This window comes from Triticum dicoccoides, chromosome 6A (assembly GCF_002162155.2).
Source record: "Triticum dicoccoides isolate Atlit2015 ecotype Zavitan chromosome 6A, WEW_v2.0, whole genome shotgun sequence".
Taxonomy (NCBI): domain Eukaryota; kingdom Viridiplantae; phylum Streptophyta; class Magnoliopsida; order Poales; family Poaceae; genus Triticum; species Triticum dicoccoides.
In genome coordinates, this window is record NC_041390.1 from 371,118,485 (window position 1) to 371,127,612 (window position 9,128).

Here is a 9,128-nt window from a genome sequence, read left to right on the forward strand (position 1 = left end):
GGGGAGGAGTGGATAAGGGAGAGGAGTGGGGGGCCGACCTGGGCCGGCCTGGTTGGCCCGATGGCCAGCTGGGCCGCGGTCCAGCAGGGGGGGGGGGCTTCTCCTCCTTTTGTTTTTTTTCTTTTTGTTCTGTTTTCTTTTCTATTTTCTTTCTGTTTTAAATCATTCTAAACTATTTAGGCCTTTTATAAAAATGTGTTTACCTCACCACAATTACCTTTGTAATATTTGACAATCACCGAACATTTTAGTCTTAATTTTTGGAAACTTTTATTGTTATCATTAACTTGCATTTGAATTTCAAAACAGTTTTGAATTAACCTGAGATTAACTACAGTGACAGAGGTGACGTGGCACCATCAACGTGAGTTTACTGTAGCATGATTATCTGGGCGTTACAAATCTCCTCCACTACAAGAAATCTCGTCCCGAGATTTAGGAGGTAGAAGGAAACAGTGCGGGGTATTCATCACGAAGACGATCCTCGCGTTCCCAGGTGGCTTCGTCTTCAGAGTGATTCGACCACTGGACCTTGAGGAACTTGATCGCCTTCTGACGTGTGCGGCGTTCAGCTTGGTGGAGAATGCGGACCGGATGCTCTTTATAGGAGAGGTCCGGTTGCAATTCGAGCACTTCATGGTCCACTGCTCGGATTGGGTCCTTGAAGCAGCGTCGGAGTTGTGACACGTGGAACACATCGTGAACCTGAGAAAGGTTCGACGGAAGCTCCAGTTGATATGCCACTTTTCCACGCCTTTCCAGAATAGTGAATGGGCCAATATAGCGAGGAGCTAGCTTGCCCTTGATCCCGAAGCGGTGAGCACCCTTCATTGGTGTAACGCGAAGATAGGCCTTTTCGCCAGGTTGATAGACCATGTCTTTATGATGACGGTCATACTGACTCTTCTGACGTGACTGAGCAGTCTTGAGATTCTCGCGAATAATGCGGACTTGTTCTTCAGCATGTTGGATAATATCCGGACCGAAGAGTGGACGTTCCCCAGTTTCTGACCAGTTCAGAGGGGTTCGGCACTTTCGTCCATATAACACTTCGAAGGGGGCCATCCTCAGACTAGCTTGATAGCTATTATTATAAGAGAACTCAGCATACGGGAGAGATTCCTCCCATTTCTTGCCGAAGGAAATAACACAAGCTCGAAGCATGTCTTCGAGAACTTGGTTGACGCGTTCAACTTGCCCTTGTGACTAAGGATGAAAAGCAGTACTGAAAGATAAGTGAGTACCCATAGCTTCTTGAAAACTTGCCCAGAATCTTGATGTGAATAAGCTGCCACGGTCTGAACTGATAACCAGTGGAATACCGTGAAGTGAAACAATTCTGGACATGTAGAGCGTTGCAAGCTGACTAGCAGTGATCATTTCTTTGACTGCCAGAAAATGTGCAACTTTAGAAAGCCGGTCAATGACGACAAGAATAGCATCATTACCTTTCTGCGATTTGGGAAATCCAGTGACGAAGTCCATTTCAACATGGTCCCATTTCCATTCAGGAATAGAGATAGGTTGTAGAGTTCCAGCAGGCCTTTGATGTTCTGCTTTGATACGACAGCAAACGTCACATTCAGCAACATAACGAGCAATGTCTCGCTTCATATTAGACCACCAGAATCTCTGACGAATGTCTTGGTACATCTTGGTGCTACCGGGATAAATAGACAAAGGCGTATCATGAGCTTCTTTCATAACTTTTGGAGTCAGATTCAGGTTTTCCCTCTTACTCGGTACCACTAGGCGACCTTTGAAGAATAGGGTGCCTGCGTCATCCACAGTGAAGAATGAGGGCTTTCCTTCTGCGAGATAACGTTTAATCCTCTCGACTTCATCGTCACATTTCTGTATCCATTTGATGGTGTCCACAAGATCTGGTTTCGCAACCAGGGTATTGAGAGAACCCCTGGAAACAACATGGAGGTTCATCTTGCGTAACTCCGGAGGAGGGGGAGCGAGTGCACCCGGAGGAACAATATGGAGGTTCAGCTTTCTGAATTCTTCAACGAGTGAGGGCTGAACTTTGTGAACCTGGAGGTGGTTGCAGTAAGACTTGCGGCTCAAGGCATCAGCCATTACATTAGCCTTGCCTGGTGTATAGGAAATACCCAAGTCAAAGTCTGCAACAGTCTCCATCCATCTCTGCTGACGGAGGTTCAGGTCTGGCTGAGTAAACAGATACTTCAGACTTTGGTGGTCAGTGAAGATCTTGCAATGATTACCGAGAAGGTAATGTCGCCACTGTTTCAGTGCATGAATGACAGCAGCAAGTTCGAGGTCATGAACTGGGTAGTTCTCTTCGTGAGGGCGCAATTGCCGAGAGGCATAAGCAATCACTTTGCGCTCTTGCATTAGGACACAGCCTAATCCTTGACGGGAAGCGTCGCAGTAAATGATGAAGTCCTTCTTAGTATCAGGAGGAGCTAGTACTGGGGCAGAAGTCAACTTGTCTTTGAGTGACTGGAAACTTTCCTGACATTTATCTGTCCATTGGAACTTGACGCCCTTATGCAACAGGTTAGTCAGAGGCCTGGCAATCTTGGAGAAGTTCTCGACGAATCGACGGCAATAGCTGGCGAGACCGAGAAAACTTCTGACTTGCTTGACATTCTTCGGAGGAGTCCAATCGAGAATAGCCTGAACTCGTTCAGGGTTGACGGCAATACCATCCTTAGAGATGACATGCCCGAGATAGGTTACTTCGGGAAGCCAGAATTCACACTTGGAGAACTTCGCATATAGCTGATGCTCTCGTAGCTTTTCCAGCACAAGACGAAGATGTTCAGCATGTTCTTCTTCATTCTTGGAAAATATCAGGATATCATCCAGGTAAACCACGACGAACTTGTCGAGGTAATCCATGAATATATAGTTCATCAGGCGAGAGAAGGTGGCTGGAGCATTGGTTAAGCCGAAAGACATGACGGTGTACTCGTATGAACCATAACGAGTCACAAAGGCGGTCTTGGGGATATCCTCCTCACGAACACGGATCTGGTGGTAACCCAACCTCAAGTCGAGTTTAGAGAACACTGATGAACCAGCCAGTTGATCATACAGATCATTGATCCGAGGAAGAGGATACTTATTCTGAATGGTAGCTTGATTTATAGGACGGTAGTCTTGGACCAATCGGTTTGTCCCATCTTTCTTCTTGACAAAGAGAGAAGGTGCTCCCCAAGGAGAGCAACTTGGGCGAATGAAACCACTTCGAAGAGATTTATCGATTTCCTCCTTAAGCTCAAGGAGTTCATGCGGCGGCATCTTGTAGGGTCGCTTGGCTATAGGAGTGGTGCCTGGTTTCAAGTCGATGACGAATTCGACAGCTCTAGCAGGGGGAATCCCTGGGAGTTCTTCAGGAAAGACGTCTAGAAATTCACGCACGACGGGAATGTTTTCAATGCCCTCGAGTGGTGCAGCGTTCAATGCGTTTAAGGCATAAAGTCTGGCCTCGGCATTCCGAACCAGATGAGCATCGTAGCTAATTATTTCATCAGAAGGGTGTAGCAGATGGACGGTCTTAGTGGCGCAAACGATAGAAGCAGTATGCGCCTTTAACCAATCCATTCCGAGAATGAGGTCAATGTTAGACGACTTTAGTATAATGGGCGAGGCACGAAATTCTAACCCTTCGATTTCCACAGGGACGTCACTGCCAACCATGGAGGTCTGACATTGTCCCGCGGGGGTTTTTACCACTACCGAAGTGTTCATCTGCTCAAATTTAACATCGTGCTTGTATGCAAAATCTTCTGACATGAATGAATGCGATGCACCTGTATCAAATAAAACGGATGCTGGTACTGAATTTACGAGGAGTGTACCCATCACAGTAGCAGGCTGGTCTTGAGCTTCATTCAGATCAATGTGGTTGGCATGAACACGGCCATAAGACTTGGCATTATTGTTGCGGGCCTGGTTGTTTCCACGGCCAGTAGATGGAAGGGCCAGTTGATTCTGATTCTGAATGCAATCCCTAGCTCGGTGACCTGGTTGACCACACTTGTAGCACAGGCCATTATTGGGAGTGGGAACAGGAGCTTGGGGTGGCGGAGCTGGAAGCCTTGGCTGCCTAGTTGGAGCAGCCGGCAGACGAGGTGCAGCATAAGACTGCCTTGGGGCAGGTGCATTTGGACGGTACATGCTGTTCGGGATCCATATCTTACGCTTCTGCGAGGGCGGGCCCGAAGATGAGCCCGTGTCACGGTTGCGCCTTTGAGAGCTCTGGTGTTCTTGCAGACCAGTCTCGACATTGATGGCCTTGTTCACCAAGGTGGCGAAATCGGCAAAGTCATGCACTAGAAGTGCGAGCTTGATGTCAGCTTGAAGGCCTTCACGGAACTTCTCCTGTCTGCGAGCATCAGTTGCAATTTCTTCTTCAGCATAGCGGGATAAGTCCAGAAACTCCCGCTGATAAGCTTCCACAGTTTTGTTACCCTGTGTGAGGTTGCGGAACTCACGCTTCTTCCTGTCCATGATTCCCTGAGGAATGAAGCGGGCACGGAAGGCAGCCTGAAAGTCTGGCTAGGAGATGATTGTCCCAACTGGCAGAGTACGCCTGTGGCTGTCCCACCATTGAGCTGCGGGTCCCTTCAGGAAGAAGGAAGCAAAAGTGACATAGCTGGCAGGGGCTACATCAGCAGACTCCATCTCATAGGTGATGTCACGGAGCCAGTCATCAGCATCCAGCGGCTGGGTTGAGCTGCGGTACACACTTGGGTTGAGGCGTATGAAATCCTCCAGAGTTGTTGTGTTTGGATGCTGGTTCATATTGGGGGGAGGAAACTGAGCCATCATGTTTTCCATGAACTGGCGATTCATCTCAAGCTGTTGGATCATACCAGCCATGTACTCAGGCGGTGGTGGGAAGTTGCCACCACGACCACGACCAGCTGGTCTAACCATCCTGTTAATATATAACAGGGGTAGTTCAGAATTGAGAAATTTGCATAGACAAGAGTCATTCATGATGAAACATGCATAATGAAAGGAGCACGACAGATACCACATAGATAGTCGGAATAACTTACAAAAGGGGTCGGACATAGAGCTCAGTACACAGAGTTCAGTACATAGACTAATTCATTATAGGCGGCACGCAGGCTCGCGAATGCATCTAATACTAATGAGCAAGACTACATCAGTCCCAGGAGGTACTGTGAAGGTAGCTGTAACCTGACAGCTGGTAGTGAGGCAACGGATAGTCCTCCACGTCAGTGGCCTGAGGGCCGTGGATACTCCGGTGTAGAGCCCGACGCTCAGGTGGCAGAAGAGGACCAAGTGCGGGAGAGTAACCTCCCACCTCTGGCCATCCGACACCGTGGGGCATCACGGTCCTGGCTGGGTAGATCGCAGAACGCGGCAGCTGTCCAGACCGGACAAAGGGGTGCAACAGCGTCAGAGCCCTGTAAAGGTGCTGATGAGTGGTGTACAACTCGTGGCGAAGAGCTCTGTTAGCTCGGTCCAGCCCATCAGCATGCAGAACCAGGCGCTGATGGTGGAAGGGCTCTCGGGTGACGGTGGAGTAGGCGGCAGTGTAGTATCCCTCCGCACCAACGTCAGATGCGATAGGAATGTGCCTGAAAGGGGAAGTGTCCAATGCCTGATACTCTCCACGAAGACGTGTTAGAGCAGCATGAGCAGCATCGTGGACTGCCATGTCGATAGTCACCCCAACACCATGTGCGGTGTGTAGCACAGTAGTGGAGTCATACTCCCGAGAGTAGAGGTGGACGGTGGCTCGGTACTGCTCCTGGTTAAAGTCCTGGTATTCCTCAAAGACGGTGTACTCAGGGTGCCAGCGATAACCCAGATAGGTCATCATCTCAGCTAGCACAGCAGGTGATCCCGAGGCACCAATGCCGTCGTGTGGCGGACGACCTGCCTCGTGGGTTCCATCTGAAAACAAAGATGTTTCAAGGGAGTCAATGACAGTGTGGAAATCGTCCAAAATACTATTCCAAAGAACACTATGGCTTTATCCAACTTTGGGGTGAATGGCGTCACGGGATCCTAGTGATAGTTAGTAAATTCGTTTAACCCGAGTAGAAAAGAGTTCAGAGTCCCATAGTAAAGGTCGAGGAGTAAAAGATCCTAGTACCACCCAATGGCGACGTGGGCCCGTAAGGCTCACAGCCATGTTAGTAAAAGTTTTGTAGTGACTAGACTCAACTTCGGCCAAGGAGTGTGGAAGGGGGATTCCTACAGGCAGTCGGCTCTAATACCAACTTGTGACGCCCCCGATTCAATCGTACACTAATCATGCACGCAAATGTGTACGATCAAGATCAGGGACTCACGAGAAGATATCACAACACAACTCTAAAACATAAATAAGTCATACAAGCATCATAATACAAGCCAGGGGCCTCGAGGGCTCGAATACAAGTGCTCGATCATAGACAAGTCAGCGGAAGCAACAATATCTGAGTACAGACATAAGTTAAACAAGTTTGCCTTAAGAAGGCTAGCACAAACTGGGATACAGATCGAAAGAGGCGCAGGCCTCCTGCCTGGGATCCTCCAAACTACTCCTGGTCGTCGTCAGCGGGCAGCACGTAGTAGTAGGCACCTCCGGTGTAGTAGGGGTCGTCGTCGACGGTGGCGTCTGACTCCTGGACTCCAGCATCTGGTTGCGTCGACCAGAAAGAAAGGAAAGGGGAAAAAAGGGGGGAGAAAGCAACCATGAGTACTCATCCAAAGTACTCGCAAGCAAGGAGCTACACTACATATGCATGGGTATATGTGTAAAGGGCCATATCGGTGGATTGAACTGCAGAATGCCAGAATAAAAGGGGGATAGCTAATCCTGTCGAATACTACGCTTCTGGCAGCCTCCGTCTTGCAGCATGTAGGAGAGAGTAGATTGAAGTCCTCCAAGTAGCATCTTCAAGTAGCATCTCCAAGAAGCATCTCCAAGTAGCATCGCATAGCATAACCCTACCCGGCGATCCTCCTCTCGTCGCCCTGTAGAAAAGCGATCACCGGGTTGTCTGTGGAACTTGGAAGGGTGTGTTTTATTAAGTATACGGTTCTAGTTGTCATAAGGTCAAGGTACAACTCCAAGTCGTCCTGTTACCGAAGATCACGGCTATTCGAATAGATTAACTTCCCTGCAGGGGTGCACCAACTTACCCAACACGCTTGATCCCATTTGGCCGCACACACTTTCCTGGGTCATGCCCGGCCGCGGAAGATCAACACGTCGCAACCCCACCTAGGCACAACAGAGAGGCCAGCACGCCGGTCTAAACCTAAGCGCGCAGGGGTCTGGGCCCATCGCCCATAGCACACCTGCATGTTGCGTACGCGGCCGAAAGCAGAACTAGCCCCCTTAATACAAGAGCAGGCTTAGGTTCCAATCCGGCGCGCGCCACTCAGTCGCTGGCGTCATGAAGTGCTTCGGCTGATACCACGACGCCGAGTGCCCATATCTTTCCCACGTAGTTGGTTAGTGCGTATAGGCTCGTAGCCAACTCAGATCAAATACCAAGATCTCGTTAAGCGTGTTAAGTATCCGCGAACGCCGAACAGGGCCAGGCCCACCTCTCTCCTAGGCGGTCTTAACCTGCCCTGTCGCTCCGCCACAAAGATCCACACAGAGGGCCGTCGGGACAAAGGTCCTTTCAGCCCCCAATCCGTGAATCACTCGCGGGTACTCTTCGAGCTGACCCGACTTTAGTCACCATCTGTAAAGTATGTATGTATGTATAGTATATACTCGTGATCACCTCCCGAGTGATCACGACCCAATAGTATAACAAGGCAGACTGACAAGAATGTAGGGCCAATGATGATAAACTAGCATCCTATACTAAGCATTTAGGATTGCAGGTAAGGTATCAACAGATGTAGCAACAATGTCAGGCTATGCATCAGAATAGGATCAACGGAAAGCAGTAACATGCTACACTACTCTAATGCAAGCAGTATAGAAGAGAATAGGCGATATCTGGTGATCAAGGGGGGGGGGCTTGCCTGGTTGCTCTGGCAAGAGAGAGGGGTCATCAACTCCGTAGTCGAACTGGGCAGCAGCAGCGTCGGTCTCGTAGTCTACCAAAGAGAAGAGGGGGAAGAAACAATAAATACAGTGCAAACATAAGCAAGACGACGCAACACATGACAAAGAGCGGTGCTAGGTGTGTCCTAACGCAGTATGAGGTGATGCTGGCGAAGGGGGAAATCATCCGGGAAAGTATTCCCGGTGTTCCGTGTTTTCGGGCAAAGGAGCCGGAGGGGGAAAGTTGCGAGTTTGATATGTTAGGGGTGTGTGGCGGACGAACGGGTTGCGTATCCGGATTCGTCTCGTCGTTCTGAGCAACTTTCATGTTGAAAATATTTTAATCCGAGTTACGGATTAAAAGATATGATTTTCTAAAGATTTTATTAATTTCTGGAATTTAATTAATTATTTAATCCAACATTATCCAGAATAGTAAATGATGACGTCAGCATGACATTAGAGTGATGTCAGCAGTCAACGTTGACCATTGACCTGGTCAACCTGACGTGTGGGTCCAGTGGGACCCATGTGTCATTCTCTGTTTAGGTTAATTACAGATTAGTTAATTTAATTACTATTTAAATAACCTAACTAGTTAATTAAATTAATTAAACCGGATTAATTAACTTAATTAATTCATTAGATAATTAATTAATTGATTAATAATTTTATTAAATCATTTTTATTTTTATTTATTAATTTTATTTTTAATTCTCTGTTTTTTTATAAAACGTTATGGGGCGTGGGCCCCTGTGGTCAGTGGCACAGAGGCCATTTCGGGTCGGGCCACGGGTGTGGGTGCGGGCGAGCGGGTGTGGCGCCCGACTGGGCATTCGCCCAAATCGCCGGGGCGAGGAGGACCGGGGCAAGGCCGGGCGGCCACCGGAGGGGAAACGCCGACGAGGGAGCAGCCGGGCGCCACCGGCGACGCGGGCCGGCAGGAGCTGCCCATACGGCGGCGAGCAAAGGGGGGTGGCCAGGAAGGTGCGTCGGGGCGGACGAAGCGAGGCCGGGGCGAGGTGGTGGGGGTTCAGGGGAGGAGGAGGAGCGAGGGAGGCCGGTGGCCACGGCGAGGGGAACGGCGCCGGCCAGGAATGGGCGCAGGGCGCTGGGCGCC